Below are 27,000 nucleotides of genomic sequence, written 5' to 3'. Positions count from 1 at the left end.
TTAGCTTTCTCCACCTGACTTACTTGGCTTAGCATAATACCCTCAAGGTCCATCCATGTTCTCGCAAATGGCAGGATTTCATCTTTTCTAACAGCTGAGTAGTATTTCATCATACATACCATATCTTCTTTATCCATTCATCCATTGATGGGCACTTAGGTTGTTTCCAAGTCTTCGCTATTGTGAATAATGCTGCAATAAACATAGGGTACACATATCTTTATGAATTAGTCATGTTCTTTGGATAAATATACAGAAGTGGAATAGCTGAATCATATGGTAGTTCTATTTTTAATTTTTTGAGGAATCTCCATATGGTTTTCCATAGTGGCTGTACCAGTTTGCCCTCCCACAGCAGTGTAGGAGAGTTCCCTTGTCTCCACAACCTCTCCAACAGTTGTTATTTCTTGTCTTTTCAATAATAGCCATTCTGACTGGTTGAGATGATTTCTCATTGTGGTTTTGATTTGCATTTCCCTAATAATTAGTGATACTGAACATCTTTTCATATGCCTCTTGGTCATCTGTATATCTTCTTTGCAAAAATGCCTATTCAGATCCTCTGACCATTTTTGAACAGCATTTTTTGTTTTTTGTTATTGAGTTATCTGAGTTCTTTATCTATTTTGGATATTAGCTTCTTATTGGATATATGATTGGCAAATATCTTCTCCCAATTGGTAAGCAGTCTTTTCATTTTGTTGATGGTTTCTTTTGCCAAGCAGAAGCTTTTTAGTTTGTTATAGCCCCATCTATTACTTTTGCTTTTGTTTCCCTTGCCTGAGGAGAAATATTCAGAAAGATACTGCTAAGACAGTAGTCAAAGCACCTACTGCCTATGTCTTCTTCTAGAAGCTTTATGGTTTCAGGTCTTACATTCAAGTCTTTAATCTATTTTGAGTTAATTTTTGTGTATGGTATAAGATAATGGTCTACTTTCATTCCTTTGCATGTGGCTGTCCAGTTTTCCCAACACCATTTACAGAAGAGACTTTCATTTCTCCATTGGACCTTCTTGGCTCCTTTGTCAAAAATTAGTTGTGCTAAAGTGTGTGTTTATTTTTGGGCTTTCAATTCTGTTCCATTGATCTGTGTGTCTGTTTATTTGTCAGTACCATGTTGTTTTGATTACTACAGCTTTGTAGTATACTTTGAAATCAGGGAGTGCGATGCCTCCAGCTTTGTTCTTTTCTCTCAGGATTGCTTTGCTTATGCAGGGTCTTTTGTTGTTCCATACAAATTTTAGGTTTCTATTATCTATTTCCATGAAAAACGTCATTGGGACTTTGATAGGGATTGCATTGAATCTGTAGATTGCTTTAGATAGTATGGACATTTTAACTATGTTAATTCTTCCAATCCATGGGCATGAAATATTTTTCCATTTCTTTGTGTCTTCTTGATTTCTTTCAACAGTGTTTTATAATTTTCAGTGTATAGGTCTTCCACCTCCTTGGTTAAATTTATTCCAGTTATTTTATTCTTTTTGCTGTGATTGTAGATGGGATTGTAGTCTTGATTTCTCTTTCTGCTATTTTGTTGTTACTGTATAGAAATGCAACTGATTTTTGTATGTTGATTTTGTATCCTGCAACTTTACTGTATTCATTCATTAGTTCTAATAGTTTTTTGATGGATTTTTCTTAGGGTTTTTTTATACATAAAATCATGTCATCTGTAAACAGTGACAGTTTTACTTCTTCTTTTCCAATTCAGATCCCTTTTATTTCTTTTTCTTGCCTAATTACTCTGGCTAAGACTTCCTGTACTAGGTTTAATAAGAGTGGTGATGGTGGGCATCCCTTGTCTTGTTACTGTTATCAGATGGATGGCTTTAAGTTTTTTACCATTGAGTATGATGTTAACTATGGATTTGTTGTATATGGGCTTTGTTATGTTGAGGTACTTTCCTTCTATACCCATTTTATTCAGAGTTTTTATCACAAATGGATGCTGAATCTTGTCGAATTCATCCTCTCCTCTATTGAGGTAATCATGTGATGTTTATTTTTCATTTTGTTAATGTGGTGTATCATGTTGATTGATTTGTAGATGTTGAACCATCCTTGCATCCCTGGGATAAATCCTACTTGATTGCGGTATATGATCCTTTTAATGTATTGTTGTATTTGATTTGTTAGTATTTTGTTGAGGATTTTTGCATCCATGTTCATCAGCAATAATGGCCTGTAATTTTCCTTTTTGTGCTGACCTTGTCTGGTTTTAGTATCAGGAAAATGTTGGCCTTATAAAATGAGTTAGGAAGCATCCCTCTTCAATTTTTTGGAAGAGTTTGAGAAGGATAGGTATTAATTCTTTTTTGAGTATTTGGTAGAATTCACTGGAGAAGCCGTTTGGTCCTGAACTTTTGTATTTTTGGAGGTTTTTGATTATTGTTTCGATCTCCTTACTATTGATTGTTCTATTCAGATTCTCTATTTCTTCTTGACTCAGTCTTGTAAAGTTGTATAGTTCTAAGAATGTATGCATTTCTTCGAGGTTATCCAATTTGTTGTCATATAGCTTTTCATAGTATTTTCTTATAATCCTTTGTATATCTACTGTATCCATTGTAATTTCTCCTCTTTCATTTCTGATTTTATTTATTTGACTTTTTTTTCTTAGTGAGTCTACCTAAAGGTTTGTCAATTTTGTTTATCTTTCCAAAGAAAGCTCTTAGTTTCATTGATATTTTCTATTATCTTTTTTAGTCTCTATTTCATTTATTTCCACTCTGATTTTTATTATTTCCTTCCTTCTACTGATTTTGGGCTTCATTAGTTCTTCTTTTTATAGTTCTTTTAGGTGTATAGTTGGATTGTTTATTTAAGATTTTTCTTGTTTCTTTGGGTAAGCTTGTATTGCTATAAATTTCCCTCTTAGTACAGCTTTTGCTGTATCCCATACATTTTGGTATGTCATATTTTCATTTTCATTTGCCTCTGGGTATTTTTTGATTTCTCCTTTGATTTCTTTGGTGACCCAGTAGTTGTTCAGTAGCATTTTGTTTAACATCCACATATTTGTGACTTTCCCAGTTTTTTTGTTGTAGTTGATTTCTAGTTTTATATCATTGTGGTTGGAAAAGATTCTTGATATTATTTTGATCTTCTTAGATGTATTGAGAATGGTTTTGTGGCCTAATATGTGATCTATCCTGGAGAATGTTCCATGTGCATTTGAAAAGAAAGTGTGTTCTGCAGTTTTTGGATGTAATGTTCTGTATGTAGCTATTAAGTCCATCTGGTCTACTGTGTCATTTAAGGACAATGTTTCTTTATTGATCTCTGTCTGGATGATCTATCCATTGATGTGAGTGTGGTGTTAAAGTCCCTTACTATTATTGTGTTACTAAATTTCTCAGCTTATGTCTGTTAATATTTGCTTTAGGTATTTAGGTGCTCCCATGTTGGGTGCATAGATATTTACAAGCATTATATCTTTTTGTTGGATTGTTCCTTTCATCATTATGTAATGCCCTTCTTTGTCTCTTGTTACAGCTTTTGTTTAAAATCTATTTTATCTGATATAAGTATTGCTACTCCAGCTTTCTTTTCTTTTCCATTTGCGTGGAGTATCTTTTTCCATCACTTCATTTTCAGTTTGTGACTGTCTTTAGATCTGAAGTGTGTCTCTTGTATGCAGCATATATATGGGTCTTATTTTTTTATCCATCAACCACCCTATGTCTTTTGATTAGAGCATTTAGTCCATTAACATTTAAAGTAAGAATTGATAGGTATGTGTGTATTGTTATTTTGTTACTTCTTTTCTGGATGCTTTTGTAGTTCCTCTCTGTTCCTTTCTTCTTCTCTTGCTTTCTTCCTTTGTGATTTGATGACTTTCTTTTGTGTTTTTTGGGGGGTTCCTTTCTCTTTAGCTTTTGTGTATTTGTTATAGGTTTTTGTTTTGTGGTTACCATGAGGTTCATGTATAATAATCTCTGTATATAGCAATCTATATTAAGTTGATGGTCTCTTAAGTTTGACCTCATGCTAAAAGCCCTACACATTTACTCCCCTGCACATTTTATGTTTTTTACATTATATCTCACTCTTTTAATTTTGTATATCCCTTACCCTCTAATTGTACAAATACATCATTTTAATTCTTTTGTCTTTTCACCTTCATACTAGCTTTATAGGTGGTTGGCCCACTACCTTTACTATATATTTGCCTTTACCAGGGATATTTTTTCTTTGATAATTTTCTTATTTGTAAGAAAATTACTTTTCTTAGAAAATAATCAATTATTTAATTAATTATTAATTTTCTTAACAGTGTTTTTGTGCTGGTATCTAGATCAAGTGAGTCTGTGCATGAGCCCTTTAAGAACAGGTTTTCCTTTCCCTGATGTTCTATAGTTTTCCAGGGCATATTCCCCATTGGTTTTTAAAGCCAGGTGTTTTAGGATCTCTTCTGTCTTGTTTGGATCTAAGGGCTGGGGTGTCTAATGTGGAGCTTGAATTCCCCATACCTCTGGAAAAAGCTCTGTACCTTTGATATTACTCCTTACCATGAAGCACCACAGCTAGGGTCCTCAGCAGGCCTCTATCTCTGCCTCTTCCATCTGTGCTGTCCCTTGTTGTGGAGATTCTTTTCATCCAGTTTTCACATCTCTTTCAGAGGAAATTGTTCCACAAGTAGTTATAGATTTGTTGTGTCCATGGGAGGAGGCAAGCCCAGGATCCTCCTATGCCACCATTTTCCAAACTCTCTCTCCAGAATCTATCCACTTTGGCTTCTGTGTCCTTTTGGCTTGACACCACTAGTCTTTGAGAGATGCATTGCTTGGTCGTATGACAATATATTCCAGGCATATCTAGTACATTTCATGCTCAGACCTGGATTAGCTATTTCTTAAAAGAGGTCAAGTACTTTTTTGTGTGAAATTGTACTTAACAGACCATAGATTGGATAATAGGAGTACTCATTACTGTAGAATCTGTCATTATTTCCTGGTCTCTTAAGTAGGAAAAGCTAAGGCAAATGGATTATATTATTTATGAAATACATCATTAGTTCATACTGAAACTTCTAATTCAAATTCAAGGTGACAATGTTTTTATTTAGCTTCATTGATCCCACGTGCATATCTCTTTTTCTCCAGGTCGAATATTCTGGATTTCAGTGACAACAAAAATTACTAATTTGCTTTATATTCTAAACTACACACAAAACAGTCTCAGAACAATAATACTAACACTATCACTGTCAATATGCTTATGAAAGGAGTCTAATTCTGAGTAATATCATATTACTCGAAACTAACATCTAAAAGATAATCAATGAGCATCCTGCTTTTCATATAATTTCCTTATTCTGCCTCAATGTTTATTAATTGTACAACATACATTATTAGAATGTATACCCATTATATACAATACTGATTTTCTTATAATCCACCATTTAATCTTAGATCTACAGGTAAATATATTCAGTATCCACACTGGTCATTATGTTAATGGCTCTCCAATAATTTAGGTTATCTGAACTCGTTATCTAATGTATGCCTCAGGAACAATATTCCCTAAATTATTGCATGTTCATAGAAGATTGTCTGTGGACTTTACATTTGAAGGTTAGTTGGGTTGAATTTACAATCTTTGACTCTTGTTTTCTTTTCTTGACTATGTTAAATGATATCCTTCCTTTGTCTGGCAAAAAAAATACATTGTTTTCAAAAGGTTTGATGATAGTCTCATTTTTTTCTTTGTAATTAGTCTTTTTGTCTAGATGGCCAAAAGATTTTCTTTCATTCTCTTTTGTTTTTAAGTCCAATACATTTAAGAAGACAGATCTCAATGTTGGAAACTCTGGCTTTGTTTTCTCAGATATGTTGATATGCCCACCACTTCATACGTAGCTTTAACTCTCTTTTAATATCAAAAAGATTTTATTGAATTATAATTTTTAATATTTGTTCTGTTCCATTCCTTTAGTTTTCTTCTACAGGGAATTCTATTATTCATATATTGCATTTTCTTTGCACAAATCCTATACTTTTTACTTTCTGTCATATCTTTCTTACCTCATTCTTTCTTTTTGTATTTGAAAATGCTTATCCTTTTCCTAATTTTCTTAAGAGTTTATTTATATTGTTTGTGTATTCTTGTATCTCTTATACTTATTTTTTAATTTCTGAGATGCTTTTTCTGTTAATTTTCATTCCTACATGACTTGCTACCTTTCTTTTAAAATTTTCTTTTTTCTAATAATCTAACTTCTGACGTTAAAATTTCTAATTTATATTGCTTTGCATAGCTTTTACTCTTTTAATATCTTTACTTGATTTTTGAAATATTAGTCTATACTTTTTCTGAAAGATGTTATGCTACCTCTTTTTCCATTTTCTTTTAAAATAATTTGTATGGAATTTGATCAAGATACTTTTTGGTTTCTCCTTTTTGTAAGTAAAGTGAGTTATCCTATATTTTTAGGTGGGGAGGGCAGGCTAGAATAATTTTCTAGTTTTATGGCTCTACAATTCCATTATCTTTACTGAAGCAATAAAACTATGCCTTGGTTCTTTCGGAGTTCCCTCTCCTCACTTTCCCTCTCCCATCTTTGCATTGATATTATCTTTCTTTGCTTCATTCCCACTCTGCTGAATGTGTTTCCTGCTCCCAATACTTTTTCATCACTTGGAGATTTCTACTAGAAAAGAGCTTTGGTTTGTTCATTTCAAGAGTTCACAGGACTTAAACTACTTCCAGAAGTTTTATGCTTTCTGATAATCCCCTTGAAGCCATCTGAAAATTGGAGCTCATTTCATCAAGTTCCTCTTGACAATTTGGGTTTCTTCTGTTCTCGGGACTCCCACTTCTTCTACACAGGTCCCACATGGTCTCGTAGATGCTGGTGCTTTATCCCTCCTTCCTTAGATTTGAAGGTCACTGAGTTTCACTGTACACATTTTTTCTAGGACTTTGGCTTTATAATCCTAGTTGCTTTATGTGTATTATGTGGAAAAATAGGGAGAGTAAAACACTGCCACTGCCACCATCGTCTCTCCCTAAATCCAGCAGAAATATCAGAATCAATATTATTAAAATCTCAAAGTAATGTAGTAAATTCCCAAGATATATAATAGAGCAAGAATTGCCAAGGGAAGGGATTAAATTGAAGTCAGCAAAATAGAACGTTTACATCTTTTAAAAAACACCTTTGGTCCTATGGAATGATAACTATATGAGTGCATTACTTTGCATGTGCACACACATACAAACACACACAATGTTGCTAGATAAATGAGCAATAGAACAAAAACAATATGTTTTAAAAACCAAAATAAATAAATAGATAGATAAGTGAAATAAACAGACAGGTAAGTGGCTATAGTATCTAAATAGAAAAATACATGACTACTGAAAATGAAAGACTAAAAGATTCTATTATCTTATAACAAAACCTGAGCAGTCCCAGAAATTATATATTTAAGAGTTGTCAGGGTACTATGAGATCTAATCTGGAATTCCACCTTACACCTAAGTGATTTTCTTTAAAAATGTGATTTTTCACCCAGTGAGTAAGTTATGAAATACAAGGTACATCCTCATTCCCTCCTTCAGCATTGTTGCACACTGCAATCAAATATGAAATTAAAAGTTTTCATTAATGATCTAAGATAGTCAAAAGTGTTTTTATCCAACCATACTCCAAACAAATATTAATAAAATGTTCTAATTAATTTCATATAATGACAATGCAGTACATTTCTGTTATTTTTTAAATTAATATCTCACTGTTACTTCCTAATTTCTTTTTCCTTCTCTGTTACTTTCAATTGCCTGATGTTGGTGGCCTAAAAGTCAAAATGACTTGGTGTGTTGATTGGCAAATGGTAGAAGCAAGACTGGGAAAAAAACAGACCACACGTATGAAGGGAAAATCATAAAAAGGGACAACTTTTTCTGGCCCTCTAACATTCACAATTACTTTGGAAAACAGTTGCATAAAGTTTATTTTCGTAATTAATTCATTTTCTGAAAGCCTAAAGCATTTTCTCAAAGTTAGTATGCAGTTTAGGGTCAATCCTCCCATTTGGGATAAGGGAAAATAGAACTTCAGTGTTAGAAATCACCTTAGATATCAAGTTGTTTTTCAAATATTACTAATAGTGTAAGTCTTTCTTTACAAATGAAATGTTCTGGGATCGTCAATAGATCAAATGAGAACAGAACTGTGTTGTATGAATTCAACAGGAACAGCTGGAAATTCAAATTCTCACTTCACTCAGCACTTTTGGTAGGTGTCCGAACAATTCTGAAGAGCATATTATGGCTTCTTCATAGCTTGGAAACCACACATTTAATTCAACTACTTCATGGTTCAGATAAGGAAACTGAAGTTAAATGATTTCGCTAAGTTAGAAGCAGTTAATTAGTAACAAAGCTGATGTTATAATAAGCAACTTGAGTCCAATTACAGTGCTATTTGCATTAGACATGACACCCTGGACTTTCCCAGAAATTCTATTAAACAATTTTACTTTTATTTTTTCATTTTGCTTATATAACTATGTCTCATTTTGATTGATGGTTCAGTGTTAATTAAAGTGGTATAAGCTGAATTATTTAAATGAACTTGTGGAGCTCACAGTTTCCAAAAGACCTTAAATAAATCTTTGTGAAGTAAAGAATCTTATAGAGTACCTCAAAACCATCCACTCATTTCTCTAATTTATATACTCTAATTTATTTTATATAAGCAAAGACCGATTAAGTAAACTTACAAATGCACCCGGAGAAAAATATAGGTAATGTATAAGTGTGGAGAGTTTAACTAAGCTACTCCGTGGTACTGCTGCCATGGTATTGCTGCCTTGTCATTCATTTTGTTTGGCCAAGGAACCTGCAGTGACCTAAACTGACACTAGCCCCTCACACAAGCACATGCCCTAGAGAGCAGTTTGCAGAGTCACAGCAAATGCAAGTTCCTGATACGACTTCCCCCACAGCCCTTGTGATCAACAGCCTCCCCTGCCTCCCAGGGCCTTCTCCTATGCTCCTCTAAGATAAGACGACCATGGGGCTTACTAAGACCCGACTCTTTTGGTTTGAATTGAGCAATCTGACCTTAGCCCAGGAACTCCAAAGCACTCCAGCCATGGACCCTAACAAAAACTTGTGCCCCAAGTCCTGTCTCTCTCTCTGTCTGCTCTCTGCCTTGATCTCCCTGTGTGGCCCTTCAAGGTGTGCCTGGCACTTCCTCCAAGACCCGTGAGTAATAAGCTCTATTTCAATTTCTCTTGTGGTGTGTTGAATCGAACCTCACCATCCAGCACTGTATGCTCCACTTATGTGTTAATTTGACAAATTCATAATGATGGGAGAAAATGGGGACAAATTTATGAAAAAATAAATCATGTGGAACAGGTATTGTTAGTAACAACCAAAACCTACTTGGAAAATATAATAGTTTAGAATGATGAGGGTTCATCTCTTCGTAGTTTCTCTTTTCTCTTCCACCTGAACTGTTTATTATTTCCTATGGCTAAATGTCATGTGTTCTTATGGCAATATAGTAATCTCTATAAACCATATTTATGTATTATTTACATTTATATATTATATTATATACTTAATGGAAAACCAATAAAAATATATTAATATTCAATATACTTCATGAAAATATAAACTTCTCACAAAACAGAAAATATAGCACTAATATAGTAACATTCTTCTTCTGTCTCTTGAGACATATTTTCATTTTCAAATCAAGTCAGTAAGATGTCCCTCAAAATTAGCATTGAAAAAGTTAAATAGAGATAGATTTGAAACTTGAGAGGCTGATTGCTTCCAAATAAAATATCAAAATTATCATAATTACAGTAATAATAAAGATAAGTAATATTTATTCAACACTTTCTATGGGAAGATACTGTCCTCAGTGCTTTATATGCATTTGTCTTATCTCATTATTATAAATATTCTAGGAGGTATATATTAATATTGACATTTTGCAGAGGAAGAAACGAAGGTTTATAGCCGTTAAGTATATTTAATCTTTAAGAATACAATATTTAGACTAGACAGAGACCTCCACCACATACTAAGTATGGGACAAAAGACAAGTTATTCAATCTCTGTAAGCTCAGAATTTCCACTCCAATAACTGGGATAATCTTACTTATCTTGTAAGATTATTGTGAGAACTAGAGATTGTGTATGAAAAGAACTGTGCCAATAGAAGGCATTAAAGATGTTGGAACTAATATTATGCTGCTTTACTACTTGTGTAACTATTGCTTACGAATGTACCTGTCGTTATACGACTTTATGCTGTTTCTATTTCTATCATCAAGAATACTTTAATCTTTACTATTTCAATTTTATTTCTTCCCATGTGACTAAAATGGCAAAAAGTACAGTAATCATAATTGTGAGAGTTCACCACAAGCTACCTGTTCAGAGATGACATTTCAAAAATGACCTTATTTCCAAATAAATCCAATCTCCTGAGGAATTAGTGAGTAGAGTACATAAGACATTCCACACTGCAGAGATTAACAGCCTCTGGCCATTTCTAAAAATGTAGGAGACACTGAAGCAAATTACTATCTATTTACTTCCATGAAACTTGACATTCTCTGTAACCAGCTGATAATCAGTGGTTAATTCAAAAGATAATCACTTTTCATAATTGGCCCATTTTTAATGCTTTTGGTGGAACTTTCAGTAAAAGGTCATTCACTATCACCCCAAGGAAAGGATTCTAGGAGCCCAACAATTCTCTCCCTGGAGGAGGATTATTTCCCCCATTAACCTTTTAAATACAATTACATGAGTTTATTAACAAGAAAAAAATCTATTTGTTACACTCAAGAGGATTTTTATGACATATGACCTGTCACCTTAAAACATATTAATCTCATTCACCCTATATCACAACCAACCCCAAACCATCTTAGGCAGTTCATCTCATGTGTCGTAGTAAGCACAAAATAAAGATTTATTATGATCATGTAATAATTTTAATGACTTTTTTAAATGTCAGTAAACTCCTGTCTAATCAGTTTGTCTTTTCTAACCCCATTTATTATTATTAGCAAAAGTAATAACATTTTGAATATTGGCCTATCAAATGCAAAGATCATTTAACTCAACATCAACCATCATTAATATTTCTCGCAGTAGTATAAATCTGCTAAATGCTTCTTATAAAACACCTAGAAATTTATATGAATTAAATTGTTAATGGGAGAATTAAATCAACAAATGGGTCTTGGTGATAACTAATGTTGGTAAATATTCTCAGATATAGAATAATATAAAGATATTATTTTTTTTAAAGTACTTTAGTTTTTATTCATTCTAACAAATACACACTAAATGGCCAATTATAGTCAGTCTGTCTTACTTACTCAGTTTCACTTTATATTGAGTAGTCTTCTTTTACTTTTCTAAGCTGCAATTTATAGTCATTAAAATAATTTCCCCTTTTCTAAAATCCTTGCTACTGCCACATTAATGAGCTGATTTTCTTCTATTCCTAAATATTTTCAATATTCAAAGTGCAGGCCATCCAACCACTCAGGAAGAGGCAGTTCCCAACTCATCTCTAACTGATGGAATCTCAGAAATTCCTCAAAGATACTGTTTAAATACAGTCCAGAAGTACTGTCTTCCAACAGCAAATTGCTAGAATTAAGATAAAAAATGCTTACACACATAAAGGAATAAATCCCACTCCCTTTGTTGTCAGAAACTCCATTAGAAGAATTAGAAATTATATGGAAGAAAAAGGAATACCAACGGATGTCTTCCTTGGGGAAACATGCTTTCTTTCCTGTACCTCAGGGATGATCACACATGTAAGGGCTCATAGATACATTTAATGAACACCAATTTAGTGCCTACTATGTGCCAACACGCTCTTGGAGATCTGATGGAGAATAAGCTAAGCAAACTTACACTCTAGACAGTGGAGAAAGAAAATACAAAAGTAAACAAATAAATGAACATGACAATATTAGGTGACACTGAGTCCTGGGAAATACAAAAATTATATAACAAAGGGTGGGGGTGTCATGGCTACTATAAACGGGGCAGTCAGGGAAGTTGACTCAAAGAATTTGATATTTGAATTAATAAATTTAAAACTTAACAAGAAAAGAGTAACTGAATGGCAGGAACAAATCGATTAGCTGAGTGTGAATTGTTCTTAAAATATCCACATTCTTCAAGGAGATATGCTTTCCAGTCACCAGGACTCCAAGACTGGATAAAGATTGAAAGTCAGAACAATCAAGGACTCATAATGAGTTAACCCTGAATTGCTCAGTGTGGGATAGAGGATTTTTTTTTAATTTATGAAGTCATGACACCAATATTTGGTACTACCTATTATGTGCAAAGTACTATCTTATACAATTTCTTATCAATAGATATTTTACTTACCAGCCTCAGGACTGGGATAAGACAATACAGATTGAAGTGTTCATAGGCTAATACATGCAGCAGGGATTTATTGAATTGCATTTACCTGGCTAGCATGAACAGAATTTTAAAATTAACCTACTCTTCCTAGTGATATATAAAAAACTGCTTTTGACATCCATATCTTTTTTGTGTGTGTGAGGAAGATTAGCCCTGAGCTAACACCCAATGCCAACCCTCCTCTTTTTGCGGAGGAAGATTGGCACTGGGTTAACATCCATGCCCATCTTCCTCTACTTTATATGGGACGCCGTCACAGCATGGCTTGACAAGCCGTGCATCGGTCTGCACCTGGGACCTGAACCTGCGAACCCTGGGCCCCTGAAGCGGAGCGCACAAACTTAACTGCTGCACCACCAGGCCGGCCCCTGACATCTGTATCTTGACATGTTACAGCAAAAGGTTAAATTTCAGATTGTTAAGGCTTTTGCATTGCCTTTCTCAAATTTGACATCACTCATTCCCTTTAGTGTGTATTAATTACCTTGGCTATTTTAGCCACTTTGACAATGCTCATAACCAAGCCATGACTTGTTTTCAAATATTTGTCTGAGTCTAGAGAGCAGGTTTCATCACTGGTTACTCAAAAAAAACCCTCTTTGAAGGGCCATTATCATAACTTTTTTAAGTGGAAAGTTTTCCAGCATGCTAAATACTTTCAAAATGAAAACACAATATTTATAAAATGCATCAAAAGCACTTCAGAAAAATTATTTTAGGCTAGTGAGTCAATAAATAATGAAAGCCTATTTCAGGAGTACAGCACCTCTCAGCCAAAGTGCTTTATGTATGGAGATAGCTTCAATCATTCTCGCCAAACTAGAATGCACTTTATACTGTAGCCATTATGATAGGAAACGTAAAATGACTGTACCTCCCTAAAAACACAAAGAGCATGTTAGATGACAAATTGTGATCAGTAAAATGCATCTAGTTTAAGATGGCAATACTTGAGCCAAAAGTTTCATGAAAATTAATTTAATTCTCAAATCACTTATGAGAAAGTAAGCCCACACTGTACAGTCAGTATAACCGAAAGTCATGAGGACACACAAAATATTTGCATAAATTAGAGGCCAATATTCAGTACATTGACCTAAACATTTTGTTGTCATAAGCTTTTGTGAGCACAGAGTAGCCAAGCTTTTACCAGGAAAAGCAAAAATCAAAGTAAAATAACAACAAAAAACATGATGCTTTATACCCTACAGGACACCAAATCCCAAAGTAAATAGGTAAATATATTCTAAACTATTGAAAACTATCTTTTAGTATAGTAAAAATCAGGCCAAAAAATGGATTTGGCTACATCTAAATTAGACTTCATCAAATACAGTATAATTGTTTTTAAACAAAAGGAAGACCTTGGGGCCAGCCTGGTGGCGTAGTGGGTAAGTTCACGCGCTCCACTTCGGCGGCCTGCAGTTGCAGGTTCGGAACTGGGCGCGAACTGAGGCACTGCTTGTCAAGCCATGCTGTGGCAGCGTCCCATATAAAGTAGAGGAAGATGGGCACGGATGTTAGCCCAGGGCCAATCCTCCTCAGCAAAAAGAGGAGGATTGGCAATGGATGTTAACTCAGGGCTAATGTTCCTTACGAAAAAAAAAGAAGACCCTATTTATGCCTTTATTAATGATATGGTTGCTTTTATGTCTCAATTCCTATGCATTAAATTCTCCACTCCCTATATTTTCTGTTGTTGTTGTACATACAACTTTTACATTGAGAGGCTGATTTGCCAACATTACTTGGAGTGTTTTAAAGCTGATTTAACCACCTCTTCTAGAGAAACTAGAGCCCAATACAGTAGGATCAGATGCTATGGCACTTCAAGAAGACTGGAAGTTTTGCCATCCTGTTTCACTTGGTTGTTGGATAAAATTACATACTGGCTTTATGAGGTTGGCTTGGGTTGTATCAAATATTTTCATATATGTTATTTAATCCCATAAATTATGTTAAGATTTTCATATACAAATAGAGGGTTAAATTTCAAGCCTAGAGATGATGTTCTGGAAATCAATCCCATTTTTTTACCTGATGCCCTATCAATACAAGAGAATGGAATTCAGCATCACACTGCTAAGTATCTCTATGAAATTATTATGTACATTTTATAGATTGTATTTTCACAATTATACATTAATCCTTTTATAATGCCAACCCCAATAGTTTACTACTAGGTTCAGATGTTTGTGGAAATATGATTCAAATATTCCATCAATCATTCTAATTACTGATCTACTATTTTAATACAGATGGAGGATAAATTTAATCTTTCTTTAGAAACAATTCGGTTATATGGAACTGAAGGACAGCTCAGCTCCACCATAACTGCAGGACAGCTCAGATGACTATTTGAGTTAATTCTATAAATTTTGTGAATTAATTGTGTTTTCTTGGTTTACTTGCTATGCTTCATTTCTTGTCTTCCTCTAAACTCTCTGACTTTGTCTGATCATAACTATTATTTCCCCCCTCCTTGAGATTCTATCCTAAATACTGTTTTTCTTGCACTAAAGATTTCTATTTTCTCCTATGGTTTCAAAGCCATCAACACACTAGTAAAAAACCACTTGTATTCTATATTCTATATTTCCATTCCTCAACTCTTTTTTAGCTCTAGTTGTATATTTCCTTATTTCATATTTTCAGCTATTTGCTGATCATTAGCTTCTGCTTATCTGAAAGTTCTTTAAACTTAACATTTTAAATGAAATAAGTATCTGTTTCCAGTAAGATGGTTGGCTAGATAATTAGACTGACTCTTCCACCAGGAAAAAAAAAGTCAAAACAAAACAAAATAAAACAAAAAGCAAAGAAACTTCTACTAAGCATTGCAGAGCTAGCAAGAAAGTAATACATTTTCAGGAAGCAAAGAAGTGAAGACAGGACTGAGAAGAAAGCAGAGACTGCAGTAGCCTGTTATCCTGAGTGCATTTGTCAAATAGGGGAAGCCATTGGTACACAAAACCTGCTAGGGGAAGGTAAAAAGGGTCTAAATCCAGGGCATGGCCAAGGTGGGAAGCCTAGCAAGATAAGCGCTATCCAATAAATCCAGAGCCTTATCCAGAGTAGCCACACTGTCAAGTTTGAGGGCACAGTCCTGCAGAAGACCATCCTTACCACTGAGAGCAACTGTAATTTCCCAGAGTTCCAAAGACAACTTCAGTTTTGATAACTCATTACAAGGACTCACAGAACTCACAGAAAGCTATTATATTCACATGTAGAGTTTATTATAGAGAAAGGACACAGAGTAAAACCAGCTAAAAGAACAAGTGCGTAGAGTGAGGTCCAGGAGGGTTCCCATCATGGAGTTTCTCATGTCCTCACCCCATGGAGTCAGAACATATTGCTTTCCTAGCAATAATGTGTGACAAGACACATGGAGTACTGCTAACCAGGGCAGTTCACCTGAGCTTCTATATTCAGAGTTTTTATTGGGGCTCCATTGCATAAGCATGATCAATCGATTGATTGACTGCCCACATTGTTGATCTTAGCCTCCAAGTTGAGTGATATCACATGACCCATAGCCCCAGCCTTAAGTCACATTATTGGTGTTTCTGGCATGGCCAGCCCTCATCCTAGGACTATTGGGTGTGGCCAGCCCCATCCCTAAAGCCTGATGTAGCTAGTTCCTTGCCTAAAAAGTCTAGAGAAAAGGATAGACCTCTCTTTGGGCAAGGCCAATTTCTTTACTATACAAGCCCCAAAAGGCTATATAACTAATGTAAAAGTAAATTATAAATAAACTCAAGGAATAAATAAACAAACCAGAGAATGAGGAAATATCAGGTGTCTTAGATCTTGGTGCTTACCAGAGAGGTGAAAATAATAATCATTAAAAATTTGGAACTATAGGTGACCTTCACACCTATAATTTTGCAGCCCAATTTCACAAGAAATGGGAAATCCAAGAAAACCTCAAACCAAGAATATACAGAAACAAATTGAGATTCTCTCTAGAGTAAGCCACCTTCCATTTCAGACCTCAACAATTTCAATGGATAAAATTCCAAGGAAAATGAACATCTCACAGTTAAAATAAACACATAGTCTATCTAGGCACCATAAACAAGAATAAGCAGAAACAATCGAGAGCAAATCAGGCTCAGAAAATCTTCAAATAACGAAATTACTACATATAGATGATAAAATGAAAATGTTTAATATGCTTGAAGAAAAGAAAAATCAAGCATTAAAATGCATACAAAGAATAAGAAAATAAAGAGAAATATAAAGTAGATTTGAATAAAATAAACAAATCAGAGGTACTTCTAGAAATAATACATATAAAATTGTTAAAAAAATCAATAAATGACACGTAATTCCATTCAAATGGTTGCAAGGGGGTAGAGGATGGACAGGGGTATCTACAAAGAGGCATGAGAGTTTTTTTTTTGTTTTTTGAGTAATGGAACTATTTACATCTTGACTAATGTGGTGGTTTTCTGTTTATGTGCATTTTTAAAATTTCATAAAATTGTACATCAAAAAGTATGAATGTTACTGTATGTAAATTGTACCTCAATATTGTTTTAAAAATTGATGGTTTAAATAGCACATTAGACAGATGAAGAGAGATTTAGTAACTGGAGGATGATACGAAGAAATGTTTCAGAATTCATAAAATGGGAGATGAATGTAAATATGATATATCATTAAAGACAAATAGAAGATAAGAAGATACATTGAAAATAATAGGATGGAAAATATACAAACAAACAAAACTTCACAAAGTTCATCACCAGGTCGAATATATATATTTATATAAAATCAGAGATCCAGAAAATGAGGAGAGAAAGAAAAAATGAGAGGTGGAATTTGAAGTCAATGATAGAATCTTTCACTGTTGATAAAATTTCTCATACACAGACTAAGAAGTCCTGAATGTCTCAATAAGCACAAAGAAATCACACTTTGACATACCACAGTAAAACTAAAAAAACGCCAAAGACAAAGAGAGAATAAAAATATTTTTTTAAATCTAGATTATCTTTAGAAGATTGCTTCACAGAGAGGAGACACCTAAGAGTAATATGAAAGTCAAAGGCAGTGGTATGATATATTTAAAATCCTGTGAGAAAACATCTCTCAACTTAGAATAGCATACCCAATGGATCTGACTTTCAGGACAAGGGTCAAATAAAGATATCTTCAGACCAAAACAAGCAAACCAAAACTTCAAATGCCTTACTACAGCTGATTCTTACTAAAGACAAATATAAAAGGACATTTTTCAAACAGAAAAAGGAAAGTCTGAGATGCACGACAGTACAGAAGAATAAAGAAAATGGAAACCTTGTGGTTAAATTGAAAAACACAAAGTTTGAAAAAAATCTTAAAAAGCCAATAATAACAACACCAGATGAATTTTTAATATAATAGAATTAAAATATATGATAAGATGGAAATGGATGAATGCAATTAAAGTATTGTTATTTTATTATTCAAGAGGAGGGTAAAGAGACTGATTAACTCTAGATCTCAGCAATTATTCACGCTGTTATTACCCAGGGACTTGTTGAAAACTTAGAACACCATGTGACTCTCCCAAACTAGTAGAAGGAAAAAAATGCGATGACTGAAAAGATAATAAAAGAAGATAAGAAAGGAAACAGAGAGAGAGGACTGAAAAGATAATAAAAGAAGATAAGAAAGGAAACAGAGAGAGAGGACAGCGTAGAATAATTAAAAAGCAGAAAATAAAAATTTTAGATACAAATGCATGTAGATCACTCATAACAAGAAATGTAAGTGGACTAAATACTCCAGTTAATTCAAAATTGTTAGACAGAATTAAAAAATAATTTTTAAAACCTTTATGTTATTTGCAAGAGACACAGCTAAAACATAAAAACATAGAAAGCTTGAAAATAAACAATGAGAAAAAGATATATATATATATATAAACAGCCATATTTTTACCATACAAAAGCTAGTATTGTTATATTGATATCAAACAAAATTGTTCTTAAAGAAAAAAAATACTTTATTTCAAATAAACAGGGTAACTCCATAATAATAACATAATCAAATAAATCAGAGGTATATCACAATTTAAAATCTGTATATAAATTTGTATACTTCTGAGAAGAGGACCTCAAGTATAAAAAGCAAACAAATCTACAAAAAAAATTTAAAATTCTCAATTATAAAGGCAGACCTGAACACACTTATCATTAATTGATAGAACAAGAAACAAAAATTAATCTGTAAATATAAAGAAATTCTCAAAAGCATAATTAGCATTCTTGATCAATTAATGTGCAAAACATATTGTGCTGATCAGATATAGAGCACATTCTTTTTAAACATAGGGAATACATATAAAACTTGACCATATACTGGACCATATAGCAAGTCTCAACAAATTGAAAAAACAGAAATCATACTGAATTTGTTCTCTGTCAAGAAATGCAGTTAAGCTATAAATCAAAAATACAAAAATAACTATAGAAAATTCTTATATCTTTGGAAATTAAGAAATAGATTTCTAAATAATCCAAAGACTAAAGAAGACATTTATAGTCTCGAATGCTTACATCAGAAAGGAGAAAGGCTGAAAGAAGTTAAGAAAAAAACCCAGCAGAATAAATTTAAAGAAAGTAGAATGAACAAAATAACAAAAATGATAAAGGGTAGCAATTAGTGAAATGGAAAACAAAACTTCAATAGAGAGGATCAAAAACCCGAGAAGTGGTTCTTGAACAGACTAAACGATTGATGAGTCTCCAGTGAAATTGATCAGAAAAAATAAAAGCTCAAATAAACAACTCCAACAATGAATAGGGAGACAGAACTGCAGCCAAAAATTGTAAGGAAAATTAAAGAATATTATAAACTATTATATGTCAATAAATATGAAAATTTCAGAGGAAATAGATAAATTCCTAGGAAAAGAAGATTGACCAAACATAATTCAAGAAGCAATAGAAAACCTGAATAGTCCTGCAACCATTAAGGCAATCGAAATAGCCATCAAAATTTTTTCTACGATGAAAACTCCAGGCTCAAATGGCTTTATCAGACTGTTCTACCAAAAATTAAAGCAAAAATAATTTCAATCTTAAACTACTAAGAAAAGGAGCAAAGAGAGAATACTCAGCAATGTAGTTTATGAGGCTATCATACTGTTAAAAGCAAAACTCAAGAAGAATAAATGAAAAAGAGAAATTATAAGCTAATATTACTAGTAAACATAGATGCAAACACTCTAAACAAATAATAGCAAATCTTACCCTAATAATTACAAAAGAGGTGTTGTTAGAAACAGTCAAGGTGTGCACATCCCTTCTTAACATAGAGTAGCTTTTTAAGATTATTAGGTGACTTGTAAATCTGAAAAGTTGCCCATCACTAGCCAGGTCATATGCTAAGAGACCTTTATCCACATCCTTAGTATCATATAAAACAGTGTATGACATAGAGGCAGCTCTGTTTGAAACAGACGATACATCACAACTCTTCTGGCCTTTCTTAGGGATTCAAAAAATCAATTAATGTAATATCATAAAACTGATTAAAGGAGAAAATCAAGTAATCATCTGAATAGATGCATACTTGACTTATCAAACGGGAAAGCTAATCCATGTCTAAGCACATTTTGAATAAACACGGTATAATTCTATATAGGTAGGGACATTATATTGGGAAAGTCAAAATAGGCAATAAGGACATTGACGCCTATCCCTTCATAATATTTTCCTTTCTGAAGTTCCAGGATGAACTATTAGACTACAATTAAAAGAGAAAGAGATAGATAGATATCAAGATCTAACTATTTATACCATTGAATGTATATTGACACATAGAATTGTTTTGTAGTCCTTTCCATTCATCCTTACTGAAGGTTCTTTTTGAATTTCATCATATATATTTGCTGTAATAAATACTCAGCTTTTTAAGAAGTGTTTTTGCTTACTTTGAAATTATCAGCTGTAACTATCCAACATGTTTATAGCACATTAAGCTCACAAAGCTATATAAAATACATTGTTTTATTTAACCCGTAAAAATCCAGCACATGGACCTTCCTTTTATCCTTATCTTATAGTCAAGGAGAAAGGAGTGATCAAATATGAAATGCTGCAGATGAGTTAAGGAAGAGGAGGACTGAGAACTAAAAGTAAACTAAGCACCTTGGAGATCACTGGAGACTCCTCTCAGAGTTTCTGCGGTGGTGGGTTTACAAAAGAATAGGGAGAGAGAGATTGAAAGTGGACAGAATGGAACTCTTTTTTTTTTTTTTTTTTTAATGTGAGGAGATCAGCCCTATGCTAACATCTGCCAATCCGCCTCTTTTTTTGCTGAGGAAGACTGGCCCTGGGCTAACGTCCGTGCCCATCTTCCTCCACCTTATATGGGATGCCACCAGAGCATGGCTTGACAAGCGGTGCGTCGGTACGCACCTGGGATCCGAACCGGCGAACCCCAGGCCACCGCAGCCGAGCGCACGCACTTAACCGCTTGCGCCAACCGGCCGGCCCCCAAAATGGAACTCTTTGTCAAGGAGTTTTGCTGCCTAGGGGGGCAAAGAAATAGAGAGGAAGGGGGATCAAGAGCAGAGTTTTGCAAGATTGGAGAAATAATGGCATGATTGCACGACAATGGGATCAGTGGAGCAGGGATCAAAACATGAATAAAGTAAGAGGCGAGAGCATTAAGAGCCCTTAAGGATCATGGACCTCAATTAAAGTGAGGCCAGTCAGCAATGTTGCATTTGTTTCTCTCACTCAACTGCACTGGCTTAGCCTAGAATGGGCAATGCCACCTTTAACTGGGGGGTCTTCACACTTCATACAAAGTGGCTAAGTCTTGTAAATCCTTTGCCCCATCCTTGCAAATAAGAATACATTATTTATAATAATAGCAACAATAATCACTGAATATAACAATAAAATACAATATTAACAATGACTATAATAAAATCACCACCACTACCATCACCTTGTGTGCCACCTGTGTTCCAAATACTGTTTCAGCACCAAAATACATTATCGATAATCCTTCCAAATATTCTGTAAGATAGGTATTACCAACATCAGTTTACATAAGAGGACACTGAAGCTCAGAGCTGGTAAACAGTAACTCCAAGTCTTTTAGATTCCAACACCCATGATGTAAACTGCCTACCATGGTATTTGGAACATAGCAGGCTCTCAGGAAAAGGCAGTTATTATTATTTCTATCTGCTACCTCATTTTCCTAGAAAGCATTAGAAAGAGAGCAAAGAACTCTGGCCAATAAATGCTTTAAAATGCCTAGATATCTTTGCGGTTGGGCACTATTTTTACCGGACATTATCAAGCCATTAGCAGATAACATCAGGCTGGGTGACCAGGGCTTTCTGCTCCTTTTTGCCTCTAGATCCAGATCCAAACTGATGAACTACCTTCTTTGGGTATGACTGTTTCTCTGTTTTCATTGATCTGCTATATTCCTCTTTACCCACTGCACTGAGACTCAAGCAATTCCAATCAAGTGACATGACACAAAGAATTTGCAAGGTCCCTCTTCCAACACCTTCCAGGAAGGGGCTACTCTGTGCAAACCTCAAGTGTAGGAAAATCCACATCCACTACCTGAGGGGGTCCTGCTTTCATTTTACAACCTCAGCAAAACGGCCTCTTTATAGCCAGAGATTCATCACACAGATCTGTGAAGCCCACCATGCTTTCTAAGGAGGGAAGGCAAGTAAGTCCCTTATAGTTTAAATCAGGACTGGTTCAAAGAACAAATAATTCTCTTGAACAACAAAAGATTTACCCCTGAAATAATTTATTTCAGAAGCAAGAGTGATAGAAGCTAATAAATCTTAGGGGAAGAAAAGAGAACTTTTAGATGGTTTCTGAAAACCTCAGGAAATTTCCTATAGAAAAAAGGACAGGATGCTAAGAAATTAGGAAAGAATTTTTGAGCACACGCTGTTCTTAACATAGTTCTAAAGGCAAAAATATTCAACAGGGGATCCAGAGTTGGGAGTATGGGGAGAAGATAAAGCTTGGAATTATTTGGAACTGTTCTGTAATTAGCCTATAAATGACCAAAAATATTAAATGTCATTATAACAGCCTCCAAATATTCAGTTTACTCATTTAATTTTTTCTCTACTTGATTTTTTTGTGCCATAACAAAAACTCTATGCCTGGATCTAGTTTGAGACTAGATTCTCAAAAAATATAAAATTTTAAAAAACTGATTGAATTCATTCATTTCTTCATTAACAGCAGCTTTCAAAGAGTTTATTTTTTGCACTTATCCTAATAAAGTCAGGCATAATGCTAATAAGTTTTATGAAATATGTGACTCCTCATATCTTATTGTTTTATAACTCTAGAAAACATATAAGAAATTTTATAAGAGACAGTAACAGCCTTCATTTAAAAAAAATAAAACACAGGATAACAAAAACATTTTCCTACATGCTAGTCAATTAAAACCTGAAATGTTCACAGGCATTTTCTTTTATTATTATGAGATGAATACCTGTGATAACGGACATTTTGAAGCAAAAATAAGAGAGTAGAGAATATCATCTCTAGAGAATGTAGCTTTTCCATTTGTATGTTAAGGATGTATTCAAATCAAGGACATGAGGCCAATAATTAAAATATTTTACAAAGTAAGTGTCAGGTGAGTTCTACCTTCATATTAATTACATAAACAGCTAAAAATGAATGTAAGAAAATAAAGACAGCTATAAATGCCTTAATATAGCATTTTTGCAGGAAGCAAAGAGCTGGGGAAATAAAAGACTTTCTTTTAACTTAGGTCTAAAAAATTTTTAAAATGCTCGTTATATCAAAAGCCAAAGAGTGACTTCTAAAATAAGAATTGATGATGAAGAGGTGAACTGTGTTTGATATGATATTTTATATGATATGATATTTAATATGATTATTTATCTGGAAAATTCCAAAAAGTAAATGGAAAAACTAGCACAATGAGTGAATTATGTGAAGTATCAAGTTATATAACTAATATACGGAAATCAATAGCCTTCTTATACTAAAACAGAAAACATTATGTGTGTGTGCATATATATAAACTTTATTATATATAAAGAGGCTCAATATTGCTTATATTAGAACAATGCAAATTAATACTTCATTAAATATTGTTTCTCACCTAAGGATAAATGAAAATCAAAGTTTGAAAACATAACACCACAGATGAGGCTCTGAGGAAAAGGCACATTGGAAATAGGAAATTAAAATAGATTTTAACATTTTACAGATGTCAAAAAATCCAGTGAAATTCCCTATGCATTTACCCTTTGACATAATCTCACTTCTAGGGATCCATTCCAAAAGTACACTGGAAAAAATATAGAAAAAGTATATGCCAATGCTATTCATTGTAACAAGCCACTTTTAGATGACAACCTGTATCGGTCAACTACTGTCACAATAATATTGTGTCACAAACCACAGCTAATCTCAGTGGCTTACAAAAGCACTCATTTATTCCTTGCTCATGCTTTTGCTAGCCAGCTGGGATTTTCAGAGAGATGCATCTGGCCTTGGCTCCAGATCACAGGTGAGAGGGGAGTACAAGTGGGCTGCCTAGGCTGTTGTTTACTTGGGACCAGTGGGCTACAGGTGGCAGATGCACAAGAGAGCAAGCCCAAACACATAAACTTTTCTCAAGCTCAGCTGGCATCGGGTCCACTAATATACTCTTACCAAAGCAAATCACCTAGCCAAAGCCAAAATCAGGGTTTGGTCAATATACATTACATACCATGAGGAAAGGGTGTGTATTTAATATTACTATAGGGGAGTAAAGAATTAGGACTATAATTCATTCTATTACACAACCCAAATCTTCACCAGTAAGGAACTTGTTGAACAAAGTATGGCACATCAAAAAACCAGGAAACTATGAAGCTATAATAAAGAATAACACACAACTCTATGAAAAAATATCCAGGATATGGTGCTATTTGAAAGGGGCAAAAGTGAGAAAATTTGTATGTTCTATTTCCCATCATGTCTAATTACCAAGTTGTATTATAACAATGACGCAAAAAAGTAAATATGACTCAGGTTACCTCAGGTCTCAATTTTTATTTACAACATAAAACTATGCTCACTCATGTTGAGTTTATAGCTCCTTGTTTACATAGCACAAGAGGAGAAAAGAAAGAGTGATGTGGGTGGGAAGGAGGGAGACCAAGTTTCAGGAAACTCGGACCATAATTCTGAAAGGAATTGAGTCTAACTTGCTGGATGATCTTAGACAAACTTCTGAGAGCTCCCAAGGCTCAGCACTATTTTAGGTGCTTTAAAGTTTGGTTTGAGCTCGTTAAAAGATCTTAGCGGCCATACCTCCCTACTTATGTGCCTTATCCAAATTCAGGATAGCCTTGGCTATGCTCTGGAACTTCTTGATGACTTAACTGTCAGCCACTGCCGCTGCTTACCTTCCATCCTTAAGCCTTTCTTTCCTCTTATTCAGAACAGCAACATGGAGAAAATTAGCATAATAACTCGTTACTAAATGCTTCAGCCTTATCCATCTCTATGTTGATTTTCTAGTGTTTTCCTCATCTTGCTGTAGTTCTTATATTAAGACCCTTGATTCTCTCTGTTCTTTTGTTTCTACATCTCCACCAATGACACTTGCTTGGCTCATCAACAGTCTCATCAGATGAGCAGCACAGACTACGCTCCTGAGAAGACAGAGAAAGAGAAAGGGATCGGAGATTGCACGAGCTACAGGTTCCCTACTTCAGGGTTTCCTGTGAGTAGTTGTGCACCAAAACTACCAGGGAAACTTTTGAAAACTTCTGATTCTGGTCTTCAACTCCAAAGTTTCTGCATTGAAATTTAGTATAAGAGTAACATTTGGTCTTACAGAGTTGACAACCACTGCTTTAAATAAAAAGAAAGGTTGAGTGTCTGACTAATAGGTTTTAGAGCACTGCAGGATAGGGAAAATTCTATTTAGAGAACCAAAAATGAACTTGGCAAAATTAAAAGGATGAGAACTGATACTATTTTTGAGTATCTCCAAAGAAGTGTGTTCAATGCAATACTAATTAAATAATCAAGTGTTTAATATGCTTCTCTGTTCTTATTTGTATCACTGAAATCATTTGGTGACAGTTCTGACTCATTTTCTTTTGTCTTATCCTGTGGTTCCTGGAGACAAGATGAGAATAAAGTTATCTCTTGGGTAACTTTTTAAAAAATATCCTTACTTGAACTTGTCTGATAGACCTAATTTTCTAACTCATTGCTTTCCCATAAACCCTGAAAGTCCAAAATTCAAGCCAGTAGAAGAAAATGTTTGAAATTCAGATTAGTTCTTTATTTCATTTCTTTATTTCTTTGTAAAGTGTCCTTCCATTCCCACTAGTATCATAATTCACATAATCTTTGATATATATTTCAACATTATCTCTTCGTGTCCTCTTGTCTTATAAAAATGTTTCAGCAATATGCTATGCTCTGCAGCCAATGTCAAACATAGTTATGCCAGCTGGCTTAATTTATTAAATACTACTCAAAAAAGGGAAAAACTAAATAAATTCCATTTCCACCTACACGTAATTGACAGTTTTGTGAAGTGTTAAGAATGCCATTCACTTTCATTTCTTGACAGTAATCAAATACTTTATATAAAATGACAATCAGGAAAAAATCTGCCATCACTGCTCTACTGCTTAGCCAAAATTGACATATATATAGTTACTCAATTTCCTCCAAGAAAAACAGGTTTTTTGGTTTTTTTTCACTACTACTCAGTAGATAGATTTAATATCTATGGCTTTTAGATTAACTGAGTGCCAGATTTATTTTAATATTGTCTTTTCTTCAGCAGCTCTCTATCTTCCCATCTCAAGATTCTTAACTTAATCACATGTACAAAGTTCCTTTTACCGTATCAGGTAACATATTCACAGGTGTCCAAGATTAGGAAGTGGAGAGTTTTGGGCAGTCATTAATCTGCCTACCATACACCAAAAAAAAAATGGAACATGATTCCTCCTCCATGAAGCCTCTCTGGATTCCCTCAGGCACACTAAGGTATCTTCCTCATAGGCTCGCAGAGTGTATTTTCTATGTCTCTACTGGTACTTATATGATTACCCAGCTTAGTCTACTAAATTGTGAGTGCTACAAGGGCAGGGGCTGTGCCATCTTCAATAACGATCACAATATTTGACACTTAGTAGATTAAAAAATTATACTGGTTGATTGACAAACTACTAACAACAGTTGAGACCAAAATTATTCTTAAATTAAGACCTTTTTGTTGTTTCCTAATAGAAATGTATTTATCTATATGTGGTTTCTAGAGATTGTGTTATCACGGGAAAAAGAGATCGATAAATTAGTCTGCTCCAAAACTAGTCATTTTCAAGCCTGACAAATACTGATATTAAGTTGCACATTCCCCTTCCTTCGGTGTTAGCTGAGGATTTGTTCCCATCTGCTTTTTCCCTATAGGCACCAAAAATTTCAATGTATTTATAGTAGTAAACCATCATAAATAATTTAACTTTTCATCTTTGGGAAATAGAGAATAGTCTACAAACTACTAT

The 27,000-nt window shown here is 34.1% G+C and overlaps 1 protein-coding gene across 2 annotated transcripts in view; it reads right to left on the bottom strand.

Annotated features, from left to right (window-relative positions):
• The window catches only part of LOC147918159 (uncharacterized), a 255,295-nt gene that overhangs the window by 98,793 nt on the left and 129,502 nt on the right, over nt 1–27,000 (bottom strand). The window lies entirely within an intron of this gene.

This window comes from Ceratotherium simum, chromosome 1, assembly GCF_057802395.1.
Source record: "Ceratotherium simum simum isolate JZ-2026a chromosome 1, ASM5780239v1, whole genome shotgun sequence".
Taxonomy (NCBI): Eukaryota; Metazoa; Chordata; class Mammalia; order Perissodactyla; family Rhinocerotidae; genus Ceratotherium; species Ceratotherium simum.
The sequence above is the reverse complement of the archived record's forward strand: the minus strand, read 5'-3'. Positions and strand labels throughout refer to the sequence as shown.